We start from the raw sequence: 26794 nt of genomic DNA, 5'->3' as shown, positions 1-26794 counted from the left end.
TCTGCGCTCCGGGGTCTTTCTGTCCTTGGTGAAGCAGGTACTGTTTCTTCAGTGTTGGCAGCACCTGCTGCCCATGGGGAGTGAGCACTGGGGCACCTGCTGGGATGGCTATCTCCTCACTGCTTTATTTCCCCAAGTTTTATACAGCGGCAGCATCTTCTGGGTACCCATGACACATCACCCCGAATGCCCGCTTTCCCACTGCCATACCAGCGAGGCCCAGACCTTGTGGGCTAAGAGAGACCTGCTGCCTAAGTCCCGGCAGACTCCTGGCCTAGGACTTTGTGGGTGTTATCCAAGGGTGGATTTGGGAGAGGTTAGTTGAACACCAGTAAATAATGCCCTTAAGTGAATGTGATTTCCTCCATCTTACACATTTGGCATTAGGAACATGCCTTGGAATATGGTAGCTGCTGTCAATATGACGTTTTCAGTGAAGAACAGGTCTGCAGGACCCGGGTTGTCTGGGCCCCTGTGTTGGCTCTCCTACTCAGTAGTGATGTGACTATGGGCAGGTTTGTGAAGTGGAGATAATGGCACATCCTCCTTGGATTGCTGCAAATAGTAAGTGAATTAATGCCTGAGTAAACCTTTCAGAACAGTGTCTGCACAGAGGGGTGGGGTAGAGATACCAGATCCGATTCTCACTTTGTGGTTGTTCGTACTGCATTTTCAGTAGTAATTCCTGGGGTGCACGAAAGCCACCACTTTTTGCATGCGTGTTTTGTAATTGAACCTTTACGGGATGTGTGTACCAAGTTGAGAACCATATTGTCATCCAGTATGAACACTGGGGACCCTGCCACCTACCGATGGATCGGGAAGCATTTCGGTGTGTTAGCAACTGAAGTGTCCAAGTGTCCGCATGCTGGCTGAGGTTGTTTCTTGTAGATACTGTTTTGCAGGTATCTGAAGAGTTTCTGTTGGAAAGCTGGCTAAATATTCTTCAATAATGGAGTACAGAATTTAAACACAGCTTGTCTGTACTAGGGAATATTATGTAGCCTTTACCTGAAATGAGGCAAGCATACCTATCTCTAAGTCATATGCAAAGTAAAATTTTTGAAAAAGCAAGTCAAAACAGTACAAAGAGTATGATGTCACTTATTTAAAAAATGACATTTGAGCATAAGTAACATATGTGTTTGGGTACAACTGCTGATGGTTCTTACTTCTGGGAGAGGACTGGGAAGTGGGGATGCAAGTAAAGGAACTCTTACATTTTGCTCTGTGTATTTCTGTACAGACGGAATATTTTCCAAATGGGAATGCAGTAGTAGTATTTGTATAATAAAGAAGAATTGAGCATTTAATTCAAGAAGCAAAAAACAGAAAACTAAAAAGGGAACAAATGAGTAAATATGTGAGGATACATTTATGAATTTAAAAAAACTCCCAAAGATATGATAAAATAAATGAATAAAACAACTAGAAAACTTCTAGAAAGTCTGGCAGAGAAAAGAAAAATAACACAGGTAATTAACATCTGACAGGAGGGAGGGAATGTGCTCCAATACAGAGGAGAGGCAACACGAGAGAATCGCCAGGAAGAATCAGGGAGTTTGCGCTAGCCAGTGTTGAAGAGTGTATTAAAAAGCTACAGTATGGAAGTGGTTAGGAATAGGCAAATAGGCCGACGGAAGAGAACGAGAAGCACAGAGTACACACACTTACGTGGGACATTTTGTATAATGAAGAGCCATCCCAAATAAATGGGGAATGACAGATTTTCACTAAGAAAAGTCAGTTCTCTACCTTATGTAATGCATAAAAGAAATATTCCAGATGGAATACAAATCTACATGTAAAACTAAAACCATTTAAATATCAAAAGATAATGATTTGAGAAGTAAAGAGCTTGGAAGTTATAACTGCTGTCCCCACAACAAGAAAAAAACTGAGCAAATGGAAAATCAGCAGCTCTTCTCAGATCCATCAGAGAAATGAGGTCATGGGGCAAACTGCTACCCTGAAAACTGGAGAGACAGGTGAATGCACAGAATCAGAACTTACCTGAGAAGCCAGGACCAGAAGCTGCTGCTGGAGCCGGTACTGTCAGGACACTCACAGGCCAACTGACATGTAATTAGCACAGAAATGAGAAGCCAGGCATGGTGTGCACCTGTAGTCCCAGCTGCTTGGGAGGCAAGGGCAGAAGGATCTCTTGAGCCCAGGAGTCTGAGGCTGCAGTTACTATTTTCAATCACTAAAGCAGCATTTTAAAAGTATAATCCCCACTTCTGGAAAATGATGGTGTAATTGGTATACATTGTTTTGGGGCAGCATTAAACTGGTTTACATTAGTACATCATGACACTGAAATATGTACTGATACATATCCGTTGTCATAAAAATGTTCATTCCTATTAATTGAAGAATCTCAGTTTAGAGTATTTTGTCTAAAGAAGATAAACATGTTTTAATGTTGCGATCACCTGAGTGTAATTTCAGGGTTTGGGGTTCTGGGAGCATTGGGATGGCTTGAAGCCAGGCTGGAGTTCACATGGGGCAGCTTTGCAGGGACTGTTCCACCCCTGCCCTCGAGAGCTCCAGACCCCAACTCCTTCGTTCCCCACATGCAGCCTCTCAGGGTCACCGTCAAGGCCAGGAAATACCACCTTGAACAAAAGTGGCCCCAACATCGACTTCCCTCCCTGGATATTTCATCTTCTCCTGAGTCTTAGAGTGATCTTTAAGTATCTTGTAAGCTTTTAAAACTTTTAGGATGATTGGCTTCTCCCCCATATGAATTTTAGTTTACCAAGTTCTAGAAATCCCATGCAATTTTGATTGAGATTATATTAAATTTATAACTAATGAGGGAGAAGAGGATGGTTTTTACATTAACTTCCCAGCCATAAGCATGGCATCTCTTTAATTAGTTTTTTTAAAAAGATGTGCTTCGGCCGGGCACGGTGGCTTACAACTATAATCCCAGCACTTTGGGAGGCCGAGGCGGGTAGATCACGAGGTCAGGAGATAGAGACCATCCTGGCTAACACGGTGGAACCCCGTCTCTACTAAAAATACAAAAAATTAGGTGGGTGAGGTGGCAGGCGCCTGTAGTCCCAGCTACTCGGGAGGCTGAGGCAGGAGAATGGCATGAACCCGGGAGGCAGAGCTTGCAGTGAGCCAAGATCGCGCCACTGCACTTCAGCCTGGGCGACAGAGTGAGACTCCATCTTGAAAAAGTAAAATAAAATAAAATAAAATAAAACATTTCAACTTAGCAAAAGGTGAAAAATTATCACAACAAATTTCTATTAAATGCTATATCAAATATAAATAATAGGCTGGTGCAGTGGTGCTTGCCTATAATCCCAGCACTGTGGGAGGCCAGGATGGGCAGATTGCTAGAGCTCGGGAGTTACCAGCCTGGGCAACATGGGGAAACCCCATCTCTACAAAAAAATACAAAAATTAGCTGGATGTGGTAGCACATGCCTGTAGTCCCAGCTACTCGGGAGGCTCTCCCATCAGGCCATGTTCCAGCCACAGGTTGTTGCCTCCAACCCACTGAGAGCAGAGCTGTCTGGAGAGCTGACGGGAAGCTCCATGGTGTTTGCCCCTGGTCTAGGGAAGAGCCTGCTTCCAGGCAGGCTGGACGTTCTCCTCCTCAGGCTTAGTGGCTTGTGGGTATAGGAGGCATGGAGTGAACTGGGCAGTGGCTGGCCCCCTGGGGAAGCACAGATGTTGGCGTGAATAGCCAGGAGTGGGGTCAGCTCCCAAGACTCTGGCTTGGTTTTTCTATTGCTTTGCCGGGAGACCTGTAAGTACCATCTCGAACATTCAGAGAAAGTCCCATAGAATAAGAATGTCTTCCAGCAGATTCATTAACCAGTTTGCTGGGAGAGTTTGACTTTTGCTAAGTTGCAGTGCTGGTGAGGTGAGATGATCACAGGTTACTTCTCCATCCCTCTGCCTCAGTAAAAGAAGCAGCAAAATGCCTCGGATGCCAGACACCTCTGCGCCCACACCCTGAATAATAGCCAGTCACCTCCCTGGTGAGTGGGCTGGCTGCCCTCCCAGCCAGGGTTAGGAGGCCTCAGACGTGCTGGCTTCAGGCAATAGAATCCACAAATGGAGAATTCGGTGAATTGGGATGGCAAGAATGGGACCCTGAACTCTGGAGTGAGACCGAGTGGATTTGAACCCTGAACCCACCACTTAGCTGGCTGTGGGGGTCTTGGGAAGATGATTTAGACCTTCTCAGCCTTGGTCTCCTCATGTGTGGAATGCGAATGAGAATGGCACCTAACTATTGTCGTAATCACTGGCACCTAATCAGTGCTTTATGGAGTTAGATATTTTTGTTATGATCAATGGCTGAACTGTTTATTAATAACAGTAAGACTGAGACCTGCCGACTTACACGGGTCACCAAGTCTCTCCATGCAGGTGACTGAAAGGGGCTGGCAACTGGGCCCACAAAAGACTTTACTGGAAGGTAGGGAGCCCCCAGAGTCAGGAAAAGATGCAGATACAGACCTGAGCATGGGACCCAGGCCTCGGCACTCATTGGCAGTGACGCGGTTTGGATCTGTGTCCCCACCCAAATCATGTTGAATTAACAATCCTCACTGTTGGGGGTGGGACCTGGTGGGAAGGGACTGGATCACGGGGGTGGTTTCTGATGGTTTAACACCATCCCCTTGGTGTGGGCGTGGTGGCAGTGAGTTCTTGTGAGATCTGGTTGTTTTAAAGTGTGTGGCACCTCCCCTGTCTCTCTTTTCCTCCTGCTCCAGCCACGTAAGACGTGCCTGCTCCCCCTTCATCTCCCGCCATGATTATAAGTTTCCCGAGGCCTCCCCAGAAGCAGAGGCCACTTTGCTTCCTGTATAGCCTGAGGAACTGTTGGTCAATTAAACCTCTTTTCTTTGTAAATTACCCAGTCTCAGGTATTTCTTTATAGTAGGGTGAGAATGAACTAATACAGGCAGGCTTGGGTGCTGCTGCAGGCCTGAGGCAGCTCTGGTCATCTCCTCCTGTGTCACTCCACGCATGACTCACATCCTAGGGAGAGAGCATCTGCTGGCCTGTGTATGCCATGAGCCTTTACCAGGTGGCCTGTCCTGAGGGACAAGGGTTCAAGGGCAGAAGTCCCACAGATAAAAATGGAAGTGCTGTTTGCCCTCAGTGGGAAAGGGGGTGTGCAGACAGAGGCATCACCACCACTGACACTTCTATCACCACCAGCTCCACCTCTGTTACCACAACTTCACCACTATCACCATAACCACCATCACCACCTCTACTACCACCTCCACCACCACCACAGCCACCTCTACCACCACCAGCTTTACCATCACTAACAGCTCTACCTCCACCACCACCACCAACTTCCTCACCACTAACACCTCCACCACCACCATCACCACCTCTACCACCACCATAGCCACCTCCACCACCACCAGCTTTAGCACCACCACCACCACCATAACCACCTCCACCACAACCACCACAGCCACCTCCACCACCACCAGTGTCACCACCACTAACACCTCCACCTCCACCATCACCAGCTCCACCTCCACCACCATGACCACCACTGTCACCATCTCTACCACCACTAGCTTCACCACCATTAACACCTCCACCTCCACCCCACCACTGTATTAGTCCATTCTTGCACTGCCATAAACTACCACCACCAGCTTTGCCATCACTAACAGCTCCATCTCCACCACCTCCACCATCACCACCTCCACCACCACCACCACAGCCACCTCTACCACCACCAGCTTTACCATCACTAACAGCTCCACCTCCACCAGCTTCATCACCACTAATAACCCCACCACCACCATCACCACCTCCACCACCACCACCATAACAATACTCCCCACTTCCCGGAGACTGAGTAATTTATAAAGAGGTTTAATTGGCTGATGATTCTGTAGGCTGTACAGGAAATATGGCTGGAGAGGCCTCAGGAAATTTACAATTGTGGTGGAAGGTGAAGGGAAAGCAGGCACATCTTGCATGGCCAGAGCAGGAGGCAGAGAGAGAGAAGCAGGAGGTGCTACACACTTTTAACCAGATCTCGTGAGAATTCTACCATGAGAACAGCACCAAAGGGGGAAATCTACCCCCATGATTCAATTACCTCCCACCAGGCCCCACCTCCAACACGGGATTTCAATTCCACATGAGATTTGGGTGGGGACACACATCCAAACCATATCAACCACCATGACCCCTTCCATCACCATCAGCTCCACCACTGCCACCATGACCATCTCTGTCACCACCAGCTTCATCACCATTACCATCACCACCTTTAACATCATCTCTACCACTGCCCTCCAGCACCACCACAATAACCACTACTGTCACCATATCAATCACCACTTTCCTCAACAACACATCCACTGTCAAAATCACCACCACTTTTCCCATCACCATCAGGATTACTGTCAATATCAATATCAGTACCACCACCACCACAATCACCACCTTCATCAACACATCCACCATCGAAATCACCATCGTCTCTACCATCGTCACCACCAGCATCACCATCAGCAATACTGCCAATGTCAATACCACCACCATCACAATCACCATCGCCACTATCACTGTCGCCATCTCTGACCACCTTCAGCAGCACCACAATAACCACAACTAACACTGCCAATTTCAATACCACCACCACGACCTCCAGCATCACCTTTTCTACCACCACCAATGCCATATATAGTCACCATGATTACCACCATCACCCCTAACCACCACTATTGCCACCCCCATCACTGCCACCATGATCACCACCATCCCACCACCAACACTGACACCCTCAACATCAACACCACTGTAACAATCACTCCTACCATCACCTCCACTTCCACCACCATCACTACCAACACCAACACTAACACCACCCAAGATGGACAATCCAGACTTCCTCTCCCCTTTTTGTTGTCTGCTGACTGGCAAAATATTGATAATACAGTAACGTGCTAAGGCCAATTCTTCAGACATTTGGGGTCCAGGAGCAATATTTTTAAAACCACCTTTGCAAAGATTGTAACAGACAATTATTACAGTGAAAGAGATTTGACCTAACTGACTGCATCTTGCTTCTAACCTCCAAGCTGTCCTTGTTCATTCCTGGCCGTAGGCCAGATTAACTCTGGGAGGAACTTAGTTTATGGTTTAGCTTTGAAACAGAGATGATAACAGTCCTTTCCCAAAACAAACCCCCTTCCTGCCTGGGGACTAACACATTAGCCACAAGATTAGAATTATGATTTAGGAATCATGCAGCTGGAGGCTGCAAGATTCTACACCTCCCCACATTGCTCCTGGGAATAACATCACTGCTGTAAAACCTAGGATCAGTGCTTGAGATATGCAGACCCTGCATTCTGATGTACCAGCTGACACCGCCCAGACTGGTATTTGGCTCAGCCAGTTCTGTGATCCCCACCAGGAACAGAAGACAGCAAGAAAACCCACTTCGACCCCTCTGATTCCATCTCCAACCCGACCAATCAACACTCCCCACTTCCCGAGCCCCTACTCACCAAATTATCCTTACAATCTCTGATGCTCGAGTTTTCAGGGAGACTGATTTGAGTAATAAAACTCCAGTCTTCGCACAGCCAGCTCTGCATAAATTACTCTTTCTCTACTGCAATTACCCTGTCTTGATAATTTGGCAGTGGGCAAGGTGAACCCGTTGGGCTGTTCTATTTTGGGGGGTGCAGCTTCCTGTTTCCCACCCTGCAACTGCACGCTGGAGTCAGTGACACTTGGTACTGAACAGAAGTGTCGCCCTTTTGGGGCAGGACGTTTCCTGCAGGGAGGAGGTGTCCACAACAGGACAAGCCACCAAAGAGTGATGGGCCATTTCCTGACTCCCCTCCCTAAGCAGAGGGAAGCTTTGTGGGGCCCTCTTCTCAGAAGCAGCAGGGGTGGGCGTGACTTGCTCTTCCCCCGTAGACTGGGCACAGTTAACATCATAAGCAGAAAACTGAGCTACTGTCTCCACGGGCTGACATCCACTTTCCATCACACAGACTGGGTTTAGGTGACTCACCGCATTTGCTCTTTTGCGCATTTGTAAGGATAATTTGGTGAGTAGGGGCTCGGGAAGTGGGGAGTGTTGATTGGTCGGGTTGGAGATGGAATCAGAGGGGGTCGAAGTGGGTTTTTCTTGCTGTCTTCTGTTCCTGGTGGGGATCACAGAACTGGCTGAGCCAAATTGGCCAATTAAAAGTGGCCAATCTGGCAGTTTTGACTAGTCTAATAAATCATTCAAATTTCATCATGGTTGGCCAGAATTACTATGCCATTTAGCACGATCACGGAGCTGGTGTCTCCTTCATGATCACGGAGCTGGTGCGGGGTTCAGGATCACGGAGCTGGTGCCGCGTTCACGATCACGGAGCTGGTGCGCCGCAGGATTGGAATTTGAGCCTTGACCTTCTGTGTACTCCCTGGTACACACCACTGTTGTCCCAACTCAACTGGACTCCTCCGGCAGATGGGATGCCCTTGAAGGAATATGTGTGAGTCAGGAACTGTTTGAGACAGGCCTTTCGACCTTGAAAATCTTGGAAGAGTTATTCCTTGACCTATGATTACAAATGTGAGGGATATGTTATTACTGCATGGAAACTACAAGGTTGCACTGTGTACAGACCGTGGCATGCTATGGGCATACAGCATGCATATCAGCAAGTGTGACAATGAGGGGTTAATTTCATAAGTAGGAAGGTACAAAGCATAAATGTATGTAGGAGACATTCCCACTAAAGGGCTCGGAGAATATAAGAGCATGTTTGAAAGCTGTGCATGTGGTACAAGGTTCACGTATGTGCCTTGTATAGCATTCAAATGTGTTCTTACACAGACAGACACAGACACGCCTCTGCACCTGTTGGGTCAAGCACTAAGAATCTAATGGTGACCACCTGTCTGGCCAGCACGGTCTTCCTTTTGGATTGGAAGTCTGGGCCATATCAGATGGAGTTCTGGAACCAGCCTTGGTTTGCTAAACAACATTTTTATTCCTCTCTCCACCCTTTGTATTTCCTTTCCTTGAGTTTCCTTTTTTTTTTGAGATGGAGTCTTGCTCTGTCACCTAGGCTGGAGTGCAGTGGTATGATCTCAGCTCACTGCAACCTCTGCCTCCTGGGTTCAAGCGATTCTTCTGCCGCAGCCTCCCAAGTACCTGGGATTACAGGTGCCGCCACCACACCTGGTTAATTTTCATATTTTAGTAGAGACGGGGTTTCACCATGTTGGCCAGGCTGGTCTTGAACTCCTGACCTCAAGTGATCTGCCCGCCTCGGCCTCCCAAAGTGCTGGGATTACAGGCATGAGCCACTGTGCCCGGCCTCCTGGAGTTTATTTTATCCAAGGTTGACCTGCCCCCTCTCGGAACCTGGGTTGGGGTGTCTGGTGCTTGAGGCGGGGAGCCGACCACGCTGCGCTGCTGTCTTGTAGGCGCTGTGCTTCTCAAGGTGCTTTTTGTTGTGATCCCTCCAGTGCCTCTGGTTTTCACTTTCCTTTTCTTGCGGCTTGTGTTTACCCTTGCTCTGACACAGTCAGCGTCCTGAAGTTCAGGGGCCTTGGGGTGAAACAGGACCTTGTTCGGGAAACTACCATTAAGCAAGCAGCAAGTCAAACAATGAAAGTACAGACAAGCCCTGGCCCCTCCCAAGATACACAGTCCTCCAGGATGTAGGCTCCAGACTCTGGGTCCTTTTCCACGCCCACTGTGCACGCCAAGGGATGCCGCGGTCCAACGGCCTCTGGGAATCGCAGGGCCTTGGTCTTGGGAGCAGCTCTCCTGCAGTGTAAACTCAGTGACTCATTCAGGCGACAGACCTCTCCAGGTCGTCCTCGTTCAGGCAGAGCACTTGGTTCCTCAGACCCCCATCTGGACCAGAGAAATGGTGTTAAGGCCTCACAAAGTAGTTTTCACTGAAGAGAATCCCATGTCCCACCCCTGTGCGTCCGAATCACCTCACGGACCCATCATGAAGAGGCTCTCCCTCTGCGGGCTCACTCTGACCTTTCCTTTCCCCCGTGGCTTCCGTCACTGACTCCATAGATGGCTCAGGACCTCCCAGGACGCACCGGACCCCGAGCCATCTGGTGGTACCACTCTTCCCAGCCTCCCAACACCCCCACACAGACTTCTCTCACCACGTGTGTTAGGCCATTCTCACATGGCTATAAAGAAATACCCAAGGCTGGGTAATTTGTAAGAAAAGAGGCTTAATTGGCTCATGGTTCTGTAGGCTCATGGTTCATAAGCACGCTTCCCTTCAGGGCTGACTATTACCTTAGAGGCTCCAACTGGATATTTGGAGACCTGACCTGCAGAATTATGTCTTATTCCTTGTATGTCAACATGTACAGCAGTATTTATTTCCTGACCGTGCTGAGTGTTGTGCGTTTCCTGGCAACTGTTCACCCCTTTCGGCTTCTGCATGTCACCAGCATCAGGAGTGCCTGGATGCTATGTGGGATCATATGGATCCTTACCATGCCTTCCTCAGTAATACTCCTCAACAATGGCTCTGAGCAGAAGGGCAGTGTCATATCATGCTTAGAGCTGAATCTCTACAAAATTACTAAGCTGCAGACCATGAACTATATTGCCTTGGTGGTGGGCTTCCTGCTGCCGTTTTTCACACTCAACATCTGTTATCTGCTGATCATTCGGGCTCTGTTAAAAGTGGAGGTCCCAGAATCGGGGCTGCAGGTTTCTCACAGGAAGGCACTGACCACCATCATCATCACCTTGATCATCTTCTTCTTGTGTTTCCTGCCCTATCACACACTGAGGACCCTCCACTTGGTAACATGGAAAGTGGGTATATGTGAAGACAGGCTGCATAAAGCTGTGGTTATCACACTGACCTTGGCGGCAGCCAATACATGCTTCAATCCTCTGCTCTATTACTTTGCTGGGGAGAATTTTAAGGACAGACTAAGGTCTGCACTCCGAAAAGGCCATCCATAGAAGGCAAAGATAAAGCATGGTTTCCCTGTTAGTGTGTGATTGAGAAAGGAAACAAAAGTATAAGGAGTTCTTAGATGAGACCTGTTCTTGTATCACTGTGTCCATCTTCATTCATGCAGAGTCTCCAGATGACTTTGTATTTACATCACTCCCAACAACTGTTGATTCTTAGTATTTAGTTGTATTATATTTAGCTGTACCGGAAGCATGGTAGCATCTGCTTCTGGGGAGGCCTCAGGGAGCTTCTGATCATGGCAGAAGGCAAAGGGAGAGCAGGCATGTCACATAGTGAGGATGGGAGAGACAGGAAGAGAGAGAGGGAGAGGGACAGAGGGACAGAGAGGGGGACGGAGGGAGAGAGAGGGGGAGGGAGAGAGAGAGAGGGAGAGGGGAAGAGACCGAGAGGGAGAGAGAAGGAGAGGCGGAGGGAGGGAGAGGGAGAGAGTTAGGGAGAGTTAGGGGGAGAGGGAGAGAGTTAGGGAGAGACACAGGGAGAGGTATCACACAGCTTTAAATGACCAGAACAGGAAGTCGGGGAGCTCACTCATCACTAAGGGGGTGGCCTAAGCTGTTCATGAGGGATCCTCCACCATGCTGCCATCGCCTCCCACCAGACCCCACCTCCAACTCCAACGCTGGGGATTACAATTCAACAGGAGATTTGGGCAGGACAAATGTCCAAACTGTATCACCACCAAGCCCACATTTGGGGTGCGCCCTGTGGTTTGTGGGCTGCTGTAGTTCAGTGAGGCGGACAGCCTTTTTCCTGGATGGATTTTGCTGGGGGAGTTGCATTTGTTTTGAGGCAAGCGCTGCTGTGTTAAAATTAGAGTCCAGGTTACTAAAAATAATGAGCCAGAAGCAGCCCCATCTGTCCAGTCCCTGCTACCATCCTCCCCACTAGTGGCTGTTTTTGTAGGATCCGCAGGTTGACACACGGACCTGACTTTGCAGGAGGGAAGGGCTGTCTGGGAGCCACTGTGACCTCTGTGTTGCCGCATTCTGCGAGAGGTGCTTTCTACCGGGAGGTGGTCCCCTGGGTGTCTGGGCGTGAAGGATAAACGGACCACCCACCACCCACTCCGGGCACAGGTGACTGAAGGAGGGCTGTGACAAAGAAAGGAGCTGCCTTCTTGAAGGATGGGAGGGTGAGCAGCCCCAGCAAGGAGATGATGGAGGTCTGAGGACAGAGGTGTCCGTGAGGAGGGGACTTAGGTCAGCCCCAATATCCAACTCTGAATTGCAGATGGTTGGGCTACAATGGAACTCCCTCGCTGCTACCCCAATTCCCATTCACGGTCCACAGGTGCCAGCCTTGCCCAGGCTGGTAAGGGACGTGGAAGGCATGGCTGTGGGAACTGGGCAGGGAAGGAGAAAACCCACAGGGCGCCGAGCAGATGTCCTTGGAATGAGAACGTGGTGGGGAGGCACGCGGGAGGGCTCAGGCCTCTCTGTCCAAGGCAGAAGCAGGTGGGGAGGTTGGGGGCCCAGGTGGGGTCACCAGGACAGGGACCTGGCAGGGGGTGGCCCTGGGGTAGGGTGTGAGGGAAGTGGGCTGTGGAAAAGCGCAGCCTGCCTCCCACCCAGAGGCCCCTACTGGCCCCTTAGTCTTAGGACCTCTTGGAAGTGGCGCTGTCTCCTGAGGAGGACCCCGACGTCCCCCAGGACCTCGGGCGGGACGGCGGTGAGGAGACGGGGCCTGCAAGAGGCCTCACCCTGCTCTGCCCCAGAGCCCGCCTGGCCCCAGCCCACACCCCAGACCCTCCGGGAGCTTTCCTGGGACCGAGCCCGGGCGCCGCCCGCGCTGCAGGGGAGGCCGACTGGGTTCACCTCTGCGCGACCCGATGCGCGAGTGGCCTGTTACGTTTAAATTAAATAAACGCTTGGAAGGCGTTCATTCGACGCGCGTGGGGCCCCGCGGGTAGAGGCCGCCTGCCCAGGTCGCCAGCAGAGTAGGTTCGGGCCTTGCCGTCCGGGCCAAGGGCGCGGCTTAGCCCCAGCCGTCCCCGGGGACAGGGCGACCCCCAGCACCGGGCCGGGAGGGGCGCGGCGGAGGCGGGGAGGGGATCGGAGGGCCAGGCGGGCGGCAGGAATGCAGCTGGGAGGGGACGCGCGGGGGCGGACGGGGCGTTCCGAGCGGGGGGGCGGCGAGCGGGGCGGGGAGGCAGGGCGTGCGTGGGCTCCGGCCGCGGGCGGGGGGGTGGGGGAGGGAACGCAGCCGGCGGTGAGGCGGGCGTTGGGGGCTGGCGGGCGTGACCGGGGCGTGTCTGAAGGCGGACGCACGTCGGGGGCGGGCCTGCAGGCGGGGGCGGGGCCGGGGCGGGGCCAGGCGCTGTCCGGTGCTGAATCTCAGCCGGGCGTCGCCGCAAGAGGCCAGAGCCGACGGGAGGAGCTGGCGGCGCGCGCCTCGTGGGCCCACGGACTCGGCCGCCTCCCGCGCCTCTCGCGCGGGCCTATGGCTGAGAGCCGCGCCAGGCCGCAGGGATGGGGCCGCGCTCCCACTGCTCTGCTGTAGCTGTCTGCTGCGCCACGCGTCCTGCCTGCCGCCCCTCGTCTTGTCCACACGGCCGCGAGTTCGGGGCCCTGGGTGAGTGGGGGGCCACGGGGGGAGGGGCGCCTCATATGAATGAGTTGGGGGCGTTGTGAGGGCGTCCTCCGTTGAGGGGGTCGGGAGGGCGTCTCGGTGGGGGGAGGGGGAGGGGGCGCCTCAGATGAGGGGCACTGCAGGGAGGGCGCGCATCGCTCAGGGTAAATGAGGTGGGGCGTTGTGAGGGGGGCGCTCCGTGAGGATCGGGGAGTGAGGGGTCGGAGGCGTCTCGGTGAGGGTCGGGGGGAGGGCGGCGCCTCAATGAGGGGGCATGCACGGAGGCCGCTCTCAATAAATGAGTGGGGGCGGTTTGGGGGAGGGCGCCTCTAGTGAGAGGTTCTGGGGAGGGCGCCTCAATGAATGGTGGGTCGGGAGGGAGGGCGCCTCAATGAATGAGTGGGGGGCCGTGGGGTCGGAGGGCCTCAATGAATGAGTGGGGTGTCGGGGAGGGGCGCCTCGGTGAGTGACGGGGCGGGGGGGAGGGCGCCTCGGTGAGTGAGTTGGGAGCGCGCCTTCGCCTTGGCGAGCGGGTGGGGCTCCGGGGTCTCGGGGTTCCAGCGCGACACCCTCAGGCTCTGGGTCGCAAGTCCCGGGCCGCGGGTCGCGCGCCTCTCTGTCCTCACTGGCGGCTTGGAGGTCTCGCGCCCCTGCCTCAGTTTCCTCCCCGGCGCGGCCTTCTGCCCCTCCGCCGGCTCCTGGGCCTCACGCCCCCAGCCCCGCCACTCGGCACCCCCCTGGTCCTGGAGCGCGCGGCCCTGGTCCGGCGTGGGTGCGCCCCCCGCTCGTGTTCGCGCCGCGTGTGCCGCGAGGGCTGGGCCTCTGATGTCCCGCTGCGCTCGCTTCTACCTGCGTCCCCCGCACGCCCCGCGGGCAGCGCCGCCGAAATCAGAGGACATTTTTCCTCCGTGGCAGCCGCGGGAGGAAAGGGAGGGCGGCAGCTTCAGGGCAGCGAGGGAGTGGAAGCCGCTCCTTTCCCAGGCGGACGCCCCTGTTTTAAACCCATAAAACCTCCAGTCCCCTGCACCTCCTTTCCTGCTAATCTTGTTTATTAAGAAGATTTACCATAAAGCCAATGTTTCCAGGCGGCTTCAGGGCCAGAATTACACATGACAGGTTAGGATAATCGGTGTTCACGGGGCGCAGAAGCAAACGCAGGCGGGGACGGAGGGGGGTACTTCGCCGCTGCCCAGCGCCGCCTGCACCCACCTCAGCGCGGCTGGGCTCCGGCACCTTCCTCCCGGCCTCAAGGCCCTTCTGGTCTCCAGTAGTGCTTTATTGTCAGAATCCCAAACAAACAAAAACTGCAGAGAACCAGGTATCTTGACACAGTCTCCCTGGACTCCTGAGTTGACGCTTCCCTCCCTCAAGCCAGAGTCCCCTGAATTACTCCCTTGTCTTGAGGTCTCCTCACACTCCCTAACCTGCTTGTCTCCGTTAGAGGGAACACATGCGCTGGGAAAGGAGGTCCTTGCCCACCTGCCTTGGAGTCCTGGGAGGGAGTGTCTATGCTGGTCCTGCACCTCTGGGATGTTGCCCAGTCACTGTGCCCCCAGGGCCCGCGTGAAGCCCTCACCCTTCCATGCTGGAGCACGGGTGAGTCCTGCACAGGAGGCTTGGGGGCCGTGCTCGCTCTGCCTCCTCCTGGTGCCTTGCCCCCTATCAGCAAAGAAGGTCCAGCTGTGCCCCAGTCGCCTCTTGCTGGGGTTGTATTCCTTCCTCCATCTGCCTTGACCTGGCCAGTCACCTCACGGGAGAGTTGTTTGCTCTGAGGCCAAGTGCCGCCCTTTACCTACACATGAAGCACACGTGGGCGTGGAGTGGGCGTGGAGTGTCCCGGGGAAGGCAGGTCATTATGGTGTGAGCTGGAGGCTGGTCCTTGACTGCTTTCCTTGCCATTGCAATGGCCAGTTCACAGCATTCTTCCAAAATCACAGAGAAAGTCAGAAAGGTGGGGGGTAGCTGATCAAGGAAGCAAGGGAAAACCCAAAGATGGAAGTGCACGAAGAGAGGAAAGCTGCTAAACCGAATGATAATGGCCAATGCAGCAGTGTTATTTTGGCTAAGAGCAAAGTTGACTCATAATTAAAACTGGTTCCATGTTTCCCTCGGCCCTGATCATGGTGTCACTGGTAACAGAAGGCTGTGTCATAAGGAGACTTACGGACACACTCATTTTGTGGGAAAACATTAAGGATGCAGACATCGTTCGAATTGTTTCGAGGACTCCAGGTGAAAAGCATCACCTACATTCTCATGTAATTGGAAACTGCCCCAGTGATACAAACAGTGAGATGTATGTGTTGTCTTCCCATTGCAGGAGCCACCTTGGGGCAGATTGTGGCCATGTGTCAGCTACCTATGTCCTCTCCACCTTGTACCCTCCTCACTCAGTGTTGCTGCCATTTTGTCAGAACACAATCCACAGAGAATGCAAGGAGAAGCTTGTTTACTTGTGCGAGACAGGTGCTGCCATTTTTCTTTCTCTCCTGTCTGGATCTTGTTTGGCAGTGGTCACGCCAACTACGTTGTTCCAAATAATGAGGCTCGATTAAAGATGCACAGAGCGGCCTTAAATCTGGCCCAGCTGTGCCATTTGTAATCTATTTATTTATTTACCTATTAACATTCAACTTCAGGTTGAGGCCTCCAGAACACATGTGGTTCAAGGAGATCCAAATTTTTGCTCCTCTGTTACATCAAAAAGCCTTGTAGGTTAGAACTAGTGGTTGACGTTAACAAGACCTAAAGACCAATTCTTTTTATATAGGATGCCTTGTCTTGAGCAAGAGGCAGGGGCCCTTCTCATGTAGACAGTGAAGGAGCTCTTGATGAAACCCAGGGTCGATAACTACCGTCTCTGAGTTTATTCTCGTGGCCTTGAGCCTCACTCCACGATGCTGACTTATTTCCAGAACAGCTGTTGGCAGCACCTTGTGGTAGTGGAAGTCTCACTGCTTCCTCTCTTAAAGGACATTCTTTTCCCCTGATTTATTTAGTTTCCTGCCCTCCCATCACCCACTCTGCCTGTTCCTTTCTGGTCGGAAGGGCTCCCTTATGGCATTAATTATCTGTGAGACCATTATCGAAGCTGAGCACAGGGGAACATGGCATCCTTTCTAGTGACACGATTCAGCTTTGCTTGTAGCCAAAGTAACATTGCTGTGTTATGCAGGGCTGTTCAGACAGCCTAATGGTCTTTTCTTCGTATGCTTCAGTCTTTGAGTTTTCCTCCCCACCGGCCCGCCTTTCCCTGTGATTTCCGGGCATCCTTTGTGCAGGTCTCAGTGCTTTTTCCTTAAGTTTAACTTGAACATAAGCCCTTTGTTAAGGGCTTTACGCTGTTCTTCAGTTACATGGAGGCTGACTTGTGAACCTGCTCAGGTAGCCCCTATGTTTAGGGGGGCAGTTTTCTAAAGGCCCCCACTTCCTTTTGCTAAAGAAGTACAGCTTTCATTTGCCCATGATAGAGTCAGCCTTTCATGCAGATTTTGCTTGGAGAATCCAGATTCAGAACCAGTGGGCGCACCTGGCTGTGAAGACAGGAGATTGTTCATTTTGCTCCTTTGTTTTGGCCTTCCGATTTGCCTACACAGACTTTTCATTCACCAGGGAGCCCACACAGAGCTGAGAGGCAGAGCCATCAGAGCAGGACTCTGCTGGCTTTGTGAAGGAGATGGCATGATTGTTTATTTTTAAGTCAAAGGATCCTTACTGCCACAAAAGCACAAATCTATCTTTACTTCTTGGGGTCCGGAGCCTTTGATTCCGTTTGGTTGGATGGTAATGAGCAACCTGCCCCTTCCCCCAAGAAGAGCCTGCTCCTTGCATGTCTGTGAGCTTCTCTGCTTGTTGTTCCCTGTCTCTCCTGCTCGGTCTCCATCAGCCTAAGGGCTGATGTTCTGGGCAGAAGGAATGAGGTATGTTGTAAACCCTAGACTTCTGGAAGAAGGAGGTGCCAGACAATGGGCTCACTCATGAAGCTAGATTCAGGAAGTGGGATATGGGGTGTCAGGCTCAGAAGGGATGGGCAGGGAATGGAAGAGCTTTTAAAATGACTTATCAGTGCTGAGCTTAGCTGTGTGTTTCAGCACCTGGCAGCTCTTCTTCCAAGCTGATTTGTTTTTGTACCTGGTGATCAAGGTCAGTGGTGTCCGCCAGGGAGGTGAGGGTGGGCAATCACTTTGTCATGGTCCTCTCTCTGCTTTACTCCGAGATGGTGTTGGGGCCCGTCCTGGCACACAGTGGGAATCTCTGTGTGCCATGAAACGCCCGCATATAGGGTCTCCAGCTTCCTGTGAAGAATAGGGCTGTCGACACAGGGTGCACGGGACCAAGTTTAGGTGGTGCAGCCCGAGGCCCCATCTTCTGATGAGCTCTGTGGTAACGCTGATGCTTTTATGTGACCATCATTTCTGCATTCTGGGTTTGTTTTGTCCCAGCGTTCATGCAGTATTACCTAACTTTTGGATGCAGTTACTCATCGACTTTTCTTTAGATTTTGAAAGTGAGGAATATGGGACTAGGAAGGGAAGTGAAGCCTCAAGGAGACACAGGGGTCAGCTAAGCTGTCATCAGACATGGTCTCATTAAGAAAGTTCCACTCAATGCACCTGGCTTTGTGGGTGAGCCATGACCACTGCCTCTTGGAGGGTTACTTTAGAATTTCAAATTCCTTATGAAAAAGTGTTTGCAGCCAAATGTGGCCCAAACTAATAATAGCTCCCTGGCACTGGGTGACAGATTCCTTAAGATATGCCTGGGTATGTACAAATATTACTAGTTTTAGGACTTTTTTTTTTTTTTTTTTTAAGATGGAGTCTCACTTTGTCACCCAGGCTGGAGTACAATGGTGCAATCATGGCTCACTGCAGCCTGGAATTCCTGCGCTCAAGCAATCCACCCGTCTTAGCCTCCTGAGTAGCTGGGACTACAGGTACACACCTCTGCACCAGGCTAATTAAAAAAAAGTTTTTTCTTAGTTTGGGTTCACGAATAAATATAATAACTAAAAAATGGGCAAAAAATTTAAAAAATGATTAAATTTTTTTAAGAGATGGGGGTCTCGCTGTGTTGCCCAGGCTGGTCTTGAACTCCTGACCTCAAGTGATCCTCCTGCCTCGGCCTCTCAAAGTGCTGGGATTACATGCATAGCCATTGTGCACGACCAGGTTTAAGGATTCTTTGTGCGTGGAGAGGTGAAGAAAAAGCTTAAGAAATGGCAGAAAGGGTTTTCATCCAGCCGAATCCCAAGAGACGGAGGCCAGATGAGCCTCGGCTAAGAACCTCTCTTATCTTTCCTGACACGATGTTCCACTTCTCAGAGAAAGCAAACAGCTACATTCATGGCAGATAACCCTCCACACCACATAAAAGCACCTGGCAGCACTTTCCACATTAGTTTAAGTTGACCTTCATAAATGTAGACCCAGCTGGACTTGTTTTTTAATCGTAGTTGATAGAAGGCCAGAAAACCTGAGAAGCAGAAAACAGTCAATCCACTTTTTCACTGCTTGGAAACTGTGGAAACAGAGTGTGTTGAAAGAAGGGCATTTTTTTCTTTTAATTCCTGTTATCTCTAAGAACTCTGCCACAGTCACTATTTAAATACCTAGAACAGGAAGTAAAAATGGGTGAGGCTCCCTTGGAAACACCTGCTTCTGCACATTTTAAATACCTTTTTTGTTTGTCACTCTGCCTCACGAGGCTGGTAAGTGGGTGACTCTTGCAGGCGACTGGAAAACTGGACCTCGGATTACCGAGCTGCATTTGTCTTGAATGGCTTCTGTGTGTGCAACATAAAGAAACGAGAGATGATGAGTGTTTGGTGACAGTCACTCAGTGTTAACTCTCATCTCTGGAGGTGGTAAGAGGGCATTTCACTTCCTTTGTTTTTGTCTGTTCCCTCCAATAGTTCTAACTGGGATTCGGAAAACCAAGGACGTTCCCGGGTAGTGCCAGGACTAGGACTGTCTCTGGTGAGAGTCATTCGAGGCCATGGCAGGTGGCAGGGGATGAACTAATAGTTACAAAACCGATTCTGGAGCTTTTTTAAAAAATTTAATTTTAACTTATCATAAAGTAAAATGGACTTTCCTTTTTTGGTGTACTGTGTTACATATAGATTCAGGTGGCCACCTCCTCTGTCAGGGTACTGATCATTCCATCACCCCCAAAACTTCCCAGTGTGCTCCCTTCACAGTGACAGCCTCTCCCATCCCTGTAACTCTGGGTACCCCCAAATCTTGAACCCCTGAGCCTTCCATGTGCACTGACATGTATTCCCCAGAATAACCCGTATAGATATTTCTGTCCTCAATTTACAGATAGAAAGACTGAGGCTTGGAGTGGCTGAGGAATGTACCACAGGACACCAGGTGGGTAGTCCTGGAATGGGATCCTAGGTCTCTGGAGCCTCCTTTCTCTCCCAGTGGTCATCCCAGGATGGGCTGAAGATTCTACGTACTGTCAGAACACGTCTCTCTGGCTGCACAGAACAAGGACATCTGTCTCGTTCTTACAGGAGTGGGGACCATTTCACTTGTCAAACTGCCTTTGTCTGAGGAGTTTCTCAACCTTAGGCCGTGGAGATTTTAAAGTGCTCTTTGGCACCAGCAGGGGATTGATTTTCTGAGTTGGGTTTTGTTTTGGGTGTCAGATTCAAATATTTGGTGTGCCTCTCTGAGGGAATTTTGATGTTTGGAAATGGACGACTTATTTTTGGAGACTTTTGGCCTTCCCATAATGGCAGGGAATGAAAATACCACCCATAGGATTCACTACTTGATACGTCCATAAAAATTTTATGTTCAGAATGCTTTCTGGGCTTCCGTCAGGTTTTTAAAAGTGTGGTGACACAAACACCAAAGAAGCGAGCTCTCATCTCACACTTGTCATAACAAAAACCCACTTCAGAATAAGGGATGAGAGAGGGATTACTTTCCTAAGAACATTTATTTAAGAATAGGTTCTGTTTAGGTTTGATGTTTAGAGTGGCAAGCAGGCAGCGGGGTGGTTCAGGGACTCCCTATTCTTTTCTGAACTATGCTGGTGGAAGGAAAGAGTAGAAATTTCTATCATGTGAGGTGGGCGTGCTGTCGCCACGTGGTTCTGAAAGCTCATTTGGAAAAGGCTTCTGATGCAGTGTTCGGTATACAGCACAAAGGACGTGTTTGGAATGGTTTGGTGGAAGGAATTTTCAGAAGGAAGGCTGACCTGGTTTCCGAAGGAAAGGACTTCATATTAATTGTGCAAGTGGATTCTGATTCCAAATGTGAAATACATTCAACTTGTAAATGGATGGAGCTGCTAATAAAATTGGCAATCAGAGGCCGTGATTTTAATCCAGCTCAAAGCAGAAGTTAATCTGTGGTACAATTTGAGGCTGACCCCACAATGTGTACATTCTCTGAAACAGCCACTCTTCTTGCGGACTGCGCACACCAGCGCAAGCTCCATTTCTTAGCCTGAGGCAGGGGATGGAACGTGCGTGAAGCAGCGGCAGGAACTGCTGTCTGATGACTTCCCACCTCAGGTCCATTTTGTCCCTCAAAGGACATCTCTTTTACCAAGAGTTCTTGAATCTCTTGCTCTGCTTTGCCTGAAAACAGGCCAAGGTTGAGATCATTGGACTTCCATCTGATTTGAGTGTTGTGTGCTGAGATACAGCTGTGGTTAGAGCTGCTGTGGAAGGCACAGCCATCAGTTCCTATGGAGCGGCACCCATTTCTTGTGGTGGAAGCCTTGTGGCATCTATATGTCTGCTTTGTTATGCTGTTATGGTCCTTGATTCTATGAAATAGCCAACATAAAATTATGATCAGTTAAGGTAACAGAAATCAGGCTTTTTCACTGAAATGGAAAGAGGATTCTAGCAGAGTCAGAAACTGCAGGTGATTTCTGCAAATATGGTAGGGAATATGTGGATATGTTTCAAGAGCACAAATTAAATGACAGTACTGCTTCCATGCAGTGTGTTGACAGATTGAGAGGTCACCTTATCTTTCCAATCAGATAATCTTTACAGTTTGCACTTGCACTCATATTAGAAGTCAAGAGAAATAGAAAGACTTCACCTATAATCTCTCTGGATTTATAACTTGAGCAAAATATCTGATTCTTCATGTTTTTGAGAGGATTAGCTGAGATGAGTGGGAGAGTCCGTGGTAACCACAGAATTTCTGATAAGTCCTAGTGGTTGTTATTTTTGGATGCTCCAGGTTTCTATAGTTAATGTTGGAGGTGGTGGCTGACAGGATGGAATGTTGTTATTGTTAGAAACAATATTACTTTAGAAAATCCAAGTCTCAGGTGAACTGACAATAGAGATTATTGCAAAAGCATTGCCATTATCTTTTAAAGAGTAATATCATTTATATTTCTTAATAGGCATATCCAAACAGGTCACATCCATGAGGATGAGGCCGGATTTTGTTGTGATGATGAGAGTAACTAATGGTGAGAGCCCTTTGGAGTGCATTTCACATCATCCCTTTGATGACTGTAAAGCCCTTGAATAAAAGAAGTGAGACTTGGCCAGGCGTAGTGACTCATGCCTATAATCCCAGCACTTTGGGAGGCTGAGGCAGGCAGATCATCTGAGGTCAGGAGTTCAAGACCAGCCTGGCCAACATGGCAAAACTCCGTCTCTACTAAAAATACAAAAATTAGCTGGATGTAGTGGCAGGTGCCTGTAATCCCAGCTACTTGGGAGGCTGAGGCAGGAGAATCACTTGAACCTGGAAGATGGAGGATGCAGTGAAATGAGATTGAGCCAGTGCACTCCAGCCTGGGCGACAGAGGGAGACTCTGTCTTAACAACAACAACAACAATAACAACAGCAGCAACAACAACAACAACAACAACAAGGAATGGGACTTAAGGGAATAGTAGACACTGGGAATGCCTAAACAGGGGAGGGAGGAAGGAGCCAAGGGTCAAAAAACTACTTATCAAGTACTGTATCCTCATTTGGGTGACAGGATCATTATAAACCGAACAGTTGGCATCACTCAATACACCCACGTAACAAACCTGCACATACATGTACCCTTTGAATCTATGATTTTTTTATTATTTTATTTTTAAAATTTTTTAATTTTATTTATTTATTTATTTATTTTTTTTTTACAGAGACAGGGTCTGGCTCTGTAGCCCAGACTGGAGTGCAGTGCATTTAGTCATAGTTCACTGTAGCCCCGAACTCCTGGGCTCAAGTGTTCTTCCCCACTCAGCCTCCTGAGTAGCTACAGGTATGTGCCACCATGCCTGGCTTAAACTCCTGGACTCAAGTGATCCTCCTTCCTTGTCCTCCCAAAGTGCTGAGATTATAGGCATGAGCCACTATGTCCAGGCCCTGGAATCTAAAAAAAAAGGTGACTTAAATAATATTCATACAAATTTCTTACAAGTTTGAGTAGAAAGTATAATAAAAAGAGATAGTACATACCCTTTTCTAAGATATGCTAAAAACTTTCTTTTAAAATGTTTTCTTATGTAATATTTGATAAATGCAAAATTCAGAGCACGTTTTTTAGTATACTTGGCCTGTCTAGGTTGCACTGCTTTTAAGTGCCGGAATTTTGGTCTTGTCAACGAGCTTGCTGGGTGGGTGTTGTTCCATTTGCTCTTCTGAAGCAAGGTGAGTATCTGGCTGGCTTGCTTTGTCCTCTGGCCTGCAGGGTAAGGGTGGGCAGTTTTGCTGTGCTCATCTTCCTGGTCTGTGGGGATGGCAAGGGGAGAGGGAGGCAGCCGGGCAGTGCAGGGTCTATGTTAGGGCCCAGTGCAGTCTTCAGAGTTTGCACAGGGCCCTTTCCCTTACTCCATCCACTTAGGGTTGTGTCAGATTTCCAAGGGGAGACCTGTGGGCTCTGGATGGGCCCTGTCCCTGTCATCACATCCCATACTTGGGGATCGGTTGCTCTGGTGGACCCCATTCCTCTGATCACATCCTATCCTTTATCTGTCTGTTTTATCAGGTTACAACAGTCTTCCTCTTAGAGGAAATGAAGACAAGGTGAGTGCTCACTTTGCTGTTTGGACTTTCTTAGGAGCCCTCAGTACTGTGCAGGCCCCATGTTGTTTGTGGCATTTGAGAGGGTTGGGAGCCCTCGGTGTTGTGCAGGCCTCATGCTGTTTGTGGCGTTTGAGAGGGTTGGGAGCCCTCGGTGTTGTGTAGGCCCCATGCTGTTTGTGGNGATCGGTTGCTCTGGTGGACCCCATTCCTCTGATCACATCCTATCCTTTATCTGTCTGTTTTATCAGGTTACAACAGTCTTCCTCTTAGAGGAAATGAAGACAAGGTGAGTGCTCACTTTGCTGTTTGGACTTTCTTAGGAGCCCTCAGTACTGTGCAGGCCCCATGTTGTTTGTGGCATTTGAGAGGGTTGGGAGCCCTCGGTGTTGTGCAGGCCTCATGCTGTTTGTGGCGTTTGAGAGGGTTGGGAGCCCTCGGTGTTGTGCAGGCCCCATGCTGTTTGTGGCATCAGGCAGGGTTGGGAGCCCTCGGTGTTGTGTAGGCCCCATATTGTTTGTGGTGTTTGGGAGGGTTGGGAGCCCTCAGTGTTGTGCAGACTCCATGCTGTTTGTGGCGTTTGAGAGGGTTGGGAGCCCTCGGTGTTGTGCAGGCCCCATATTGTTTGTGGTGTTTGGGAGGTTTGGGAGCCCTCAGTGTTGTGCAGGCCCCATGCTGTTTGTGGCATACGGCAGGGTGGGGAGCCAGATACCCTGTGCATTTCCATCTTGCTCCAGAACCTCTGTCTTGACCACTGGCTCTCAGCCATGGCTCCTCATGCTATGCTTCTGTGGGACCTCTGTGGTGTGTTCCTGTTCCTTACGTTCACTCAGATCAGCAGCATGTTACTCCCCAGAGGCCTCTGTGGGAAAGGTAGGCAGAGGTGCTGGTGGGAGGCTCTTTAGGTGGCCCCTGTGTCCCATGGAAAGCCCTGGTAGTGCAGGCTGTGAGAGCTCTGGGGCTTGTCCCGAGAGGGCCCCTCATGTTTTCAGCCCTTTTTCTAGCTCACATTTGTGCCTGGAATGTGCTTTAAAAACACTTTGAGGCAGAGTTGTGTGGAATAGAGAAACTGTGACTTCAGAAGCAGAACTTTACAGAGATGTTCGTTCTTGCAGAACCAGTGTGGCCTGAAAACGGCTTCTTCTGCATGAGCCTGGCAGGGTCGCTGTGCAGGCAGCCTGGGCTGGCAGTGCCTGGCTGTGAGTGACTTGGTGTGTTTGCAGACACACAGCTCTGTCTGAGTGACCACACCAGGGGACACACCTCACCCAAGCCTGGGAGTTCCTGCTTGCTGCTTGTTTGGCGTAAGAGGCAGGCTCTTCCAGCGGGAAAAGTATTGACGGCACAGGGACTGGGGATGTTGCAAACTCAGAGAACACTTTTTGTATGAGGTTTTCATTGCTGTGAGCTTAAGAAGAAGGAAGCATTTTGATCACTTGAAAATGAAACGTTTTTAAGTGGAAAATAAAACGAGCCGGGCAAGGTGGCGGGCGCCTGTAGTCCCAGCTACTCAGGAGGCTGAGGTAGGAGAATGGCGTGAACCCGGGAGGCGGAGCTTGCAGTGAGCTGAGATCCGGCCACTGCACTCCAGCCGGGGCGACAGAGCGAGACTCCGTCTCAAAAAAAAATAAATAAATAAAATAAAGATTAGAATCTTGGTTTAGTTTTCTATAAAACAATCTACTTGTTTTTAAATTTTTATTATAATTTCTAGTAATACTGAAATTATTATTGGTTATATCTATTTTGTCTCTTTGTAGTTCTCAAGATGTAGTTCTCAAGAGATGTGTTGATTTAGTGCCCTTCTGAGAAAATAAAAGGGTGCAATTGTGCGAAAAATTTGGATACTTATGTAGATATGCCTCTTGTATCCTCCACAGCTTCTGTCGGGGGGTGGGGGGTGAAATATAGATGTAAAACCTGGCTGGGTACATTGGCTCATGCCTGTAAACCAAGCACTTTGGGAGGCTGAGGCAGGAGGATCAACTGAGGCCAGGAGTTTGAGACCAGCCTGGGCAACACAGTGAGACTCTGTCTCTACAAAAAAATGTAAAAAATTAGCTGGGCCTGGTGGCACACGCCTGTGGTCTCACTTACTCGGGAGGCTGAGACAGGAGGATCACTTGAGTCCAGGAGTTTGAGGCTACAGTGAGCGGTGATAAAAAGTAAAATCCATCTTATGGGGCTAGCCAACTACATTATTGACGATATCAGTCAATAGTAAATGTTAAAAAGTGACACTTTTGGTTTATTGGTACTTTTAAAGAATATGTAAGATTTGTTTAATGATTTAATATTTTTCATAGCACTCTGAAAGAATGTGAGATATTCAGGGTAAGTTTAAAATCAAGCACTATGAAAAAAAAGAATGTCCCAGATTGTTACAGGTGATTTCACATAAGATAAGATGTTTGACAAAGATTGTAGATAAAATGAGTACTAACTCCAAAATCAAAGCCTCATTTTGAAAGATTCTACCATGTGTGAGTATATTGTTAGCATGTTCCAAATGTTGAAATAGTTCTTCTAGACTATTAAAAGATGCTACTTTCCTGTGTAAAATAAATGACAAAAGGGAAGAAAAATATGTCCTTTGAAGAAAGGATGGAAGTCTGTTTTAGTTTGCAGCCTGAAGGAGAAGAGGATGAGTAGTCTGGTGGTGGCCACTTCTGCTGTGTAAATCAGTGGCTCTCACCTGGTGCCTCTGCTGCTTGGACTAGGTGGATGGCAGACAGCGACACTGTTCGACATCCTGCAGTAGGCAGGACACTCCATGGAGCCACCCACCCAGTGTGCCAGCGAGGCCTGTCCAGCAGCCTGATGCATGTGGAGGAAGCTGCCGGGCATGCAGTCCTCACATGTAAGAGAGGAAGAATTTGGCTTAAATTATGGCAGAACAAACTTTAAAAGAAAGAAAGAAGTATTGGCCCCTTCCATGCCACCTTCCAGTTCTGGCTAGAGTAACTGCCACAACTGGAAATCTGATCCTATCCCTCTTCTGCCGGAGCTGCCCCTCACATAACCTTAGGAACAAAGCCCAAGCCCTGGGCAGGGCTCTTGGGCCCTCCCTGGCAGGAGGCTTCTGCCTCATCCCCCTTGCGGCCCCTCCTCTCTAAGGCTCACCAAAGTGGTGTCTCAGTGTCTGATGGCGCCACCAACAGAAATGTGCATTTATTTACCAGATACATATTCTTACTTATAAGTTATATATGTGCT

General features: G+C 49.8%; 1 pseudogene; it reads left to right on the top strand.

Moving 5' to 3' along the window:
- Window positions 1–9902: 9902 nt before the first annotated feature.
- LOC108521699 (cysteinyl leukotriene receptor 2-like) lies at window positions 9903–11044 on the top strand (annotated as a pseudogene).
- The last annotated feature ends 15750 nt before the right edge of the window (window positions 11045–26794 follow it).

This window comes from Rhinopithecus bieti, unplaced genomic scaffold (genome assembly GCF_001698545.2).
Source record: "Rhinopithecus bieti isolate Rb0 unplaced genomic scaffold, ASM169854v2 scaffold_60909, whole genome shotgun sequence".
In the NCBI taxonomy this organism is placed as follows: Eukaryota; Metazoa; Chordata; class Mammalia; order Primates; family Cercopithecidae; genus Rhinopithecus; species Rhinopithecus bieti.
Note: the sequence above shows the minus strand (reverse complement) of the source record. Positions and strands in the feature narration are given on the sequence as shown.